This window comes from Orycteropus afer, unplaced genomic scaffold (assembly GCF_000298275.1).
Source record: "Orycteropus afer afer isolate SDZICR_OR568_19922 unplaced genomic scaffold, OryAfe1.0 scaffold00001, whole genome shotgun sequence".
NCBI classification, from domain to species: Eukaryota; Metazoa; Chordata; class Mammalia; order Tubulidentata; family Orycteropodidae; genus Orycteropus; species Orycteropus afer.
In genome coordinates, this window is record NW_006921588.1 from 21,573,800 (window position 1) to 21,576,690 (window position 2,891).

At 42.2% G+C, this 2,891-nt stretch overlaps 1 protein-coding gene across 1 annotated transcript in view; it reads right to left on the reverse strand.

Annotated features, from left to right (window-relative positions):
- Window positions 1–2,891, reverse strand: part of AGPS (alkylglycerone phosphate synthase) — a 219,465-nt gene that overhangs the window by 178,587 nt on the left and 37,987 nt on the right. The gene's annotated exons all lie outside the window — the stretch shown is intronic.

Sequence of the window (2,891 nt, forward strand, 5' to 3'; positions counted from 1 at the left end):
GGGTTTGAACCACCAGCCTTCTGGTTAGCAGTCAAATGCTTTTAGCCACTATGCTACCAGAGCTCCTTCCATAGTGATACTGCCTTGGAAACGCAAGAAGGGGTCACTAGGAGGTGGATGCGACTTGATGGCAGTGAGTTTGGTTTGGTTTGGTATCCTTGTGGTTACGGTTCCATTTTGGAGTGAGTTTTGTTATGCTAATGAAGCAGAATTAGGGTGGAATGTATCTTGAGTCACCACCGTAAGAGGGTGTGACTCAAGTCACTACTCTTAGTTTCCTTGAGGATACCGTCTGCATCCAATATCTATCAATGCTCTGGCAAAGTTTTCCCTCTTGCTCTGGATCCTACATCTGGTTCATCATCATCTGACCTCTGGTTCTTGGGACTTGCAACAGCAGCCAGTGACCTGACATGTTGACTTGGGTTCACAGGCCCCTACATCCACATGACTGAGGGGAATCCTCCAGACTGATGCCTGACCCACAGATTTGGGACTTGCCAGTCTCCACAACTGCATGAGTCATTTCCTTGGCAGTTTGTGAGTTCTGTGAGATGTTACAATGAAATATGGAACCCTAAGACAGAAGGGAGAGTCCAGAGAGGAGGAGGAGTTACGTTAGAGATGAAGGAATGGTACAGCAGTCTGGTAAAGCTGGACATTTGGGGCAGCTTTAACTTCCTCTTCACTGGGGACCAGCCTTGTGCTGTTCATTCTAAAAGAAATTATTTGAACAGATGGCATAAAAAAATTCTGTGGTTAAAACTTAGAATTCACTTAAAAGGAAACAAAGTTCTGCACATATTAGAAAAATCATAATCATTAATCTTCTCTGGTGGCATAGTGCCTAAGGCATTTGACTGCTAACCAGAAGGCTGGTGGTTCAAACCTACCAGCCACTCCTCAGAAGGAAGGTTGGACAATCTACTTCTGCCTCGGAAACCCAAGGAGCGGACACTATGAGTCAGGTCCAACTCACGGCAATGACTTTGGTTTTGGTTTTTATGATGAAAAACCAATTTACAAGGTGGGTTCACTAGTAGTATACACTTTTTAATAAAGTAGAGTAAAAATGTGAGTACTGAGTTTTAAAATATTCTAAATCCTTCAACTTCCATGTAACTACAGATCTCTCTCTGTCTTCACCCTACATACCCTAATAGTTAATGACTCACTCCAAGCAACATGTTTACTTTTTATTTCCAAAATACCAGTATTTCATAATTTTAAAAATCATTTTCAGCAAGATCATTCAATTCTGTACATTACATAATAGATAGGTTTGAGCCTGAGCAGGGAAGTATTACACCATTGTTTAGCACGGGTTTTAGAATAATACCCTAGTGTGTTCTGAACTGTTGGAAAAAAAAGAACTGGTGGTCAAACTTCTTACTGAAAATTCAACTATGCAGCTTATGATGAAAGTATTAAGACCTCAGCTGCTAAGTGGAAAGGTCAGCAGTTTGAGCCCATCAGTGGCTCCACAGGAGAAATAACCTGGCAATCTGCTCCTAAAAAGAAATGAACCTTTCCCTGGGAATCACCTTTCAACCAAAAGGACAGGCCTACAAAGTGATCAATAACACCTGTGAAGAATATACTCCTCACACCAACCAACCAAAAAAAAAAAAAAAAACCCAAACAAACTGCAGTCGAGTCGGATCCAACTCATAGTGACTCCTTGGGTTTCTGAGGCAGTATCACTACAGAAGTAGATTGCCCAACCTTCCTTCTGAGGAGTGGCTGGTAGGTTTTTGAACCTCCAGCCCTCTGGTTAGCAGTCAAATGCCTTAGGCACTACACTACCAACCGTACTAGATCAATAACCCAGCATTTGCCCAAAGGTCAGGAGGAAGAAAGGAACAGGAGAAAATGAGGAATAAAACTGAGGAACCCAGAGAGAAGGTGGGAAGAAGGCTGTTACTTTGAGAGAATTGCAACTAATGATACAAAACAAAATGTATATAAACTGTTAACTGGGAAACTAATGTGCTTTGTAAACTTTAACCCAAATCACAGTAATATTTAGGAAAAAAAAAAAAAAAGAGATTAAGGCCTAGAAAGCTCTATGGGGCAATTCTACCTTGTCATAGTGTCACTATAAGTCAAAACTGACAGCACACAACAACAATCTTTACAGGAGCAGACAGCCAGGTATTTTTTCCCATGGAGCTGCTGGCTGGTTAGAACTCTAGGCCTTTCCATTAGCAGCAAGAGCTTAACCACTGCACCACCAGGGCACCACTAGGCACTGAAGAATCATTTCAGTGTAGAATTACGCATGTTTACATGGCTTAACAATGAGAATCGCTTTCCTTAATTATGCCTAGACACAGAGAAGTACATGGGAGGTACAGACAACAAAGATAAACTCTTCTGTACATACAGTACTGTGTTGTCAGTGAAGGCAAACATGGGTATACGGGTGGATAGATGGGTGGACAGGCTGAACTATTTGGTATGTCTATGAAGCAAGGAATGTACCCAAGACCATGTATAGGGTTGGCAGACAGTGGTCCTCTAAGTGTATGATCTGTAAGAATTCCCAGGTGTATAGTAGAGCTGACAAGGGACAAGGTTGTAGTCACTTCTTGGTCACAGCAAGCTACCCAGAGGAACTGAGTACTTGAACCTGTGGGCTTGGGACCATAGTCACAGGGGACATCAAGCTCAGTTGGCATAACATACTGCACAAAACATTGTTCTATCTCCTACTTTGGTGAGTAGTGACTGGGATCTTAAAAGCTTGCAAGCAGCCATCCAGATGTAACGATGGGTCTCTCCTCATCCAGAGCAAAAAAGAATAAAGAAAACCAAAGATTCATGGAAACAATTAGTCCTAGTGACTGGTACACCATGCAATCTGCAGCCTATACGACTATGAGACCAGA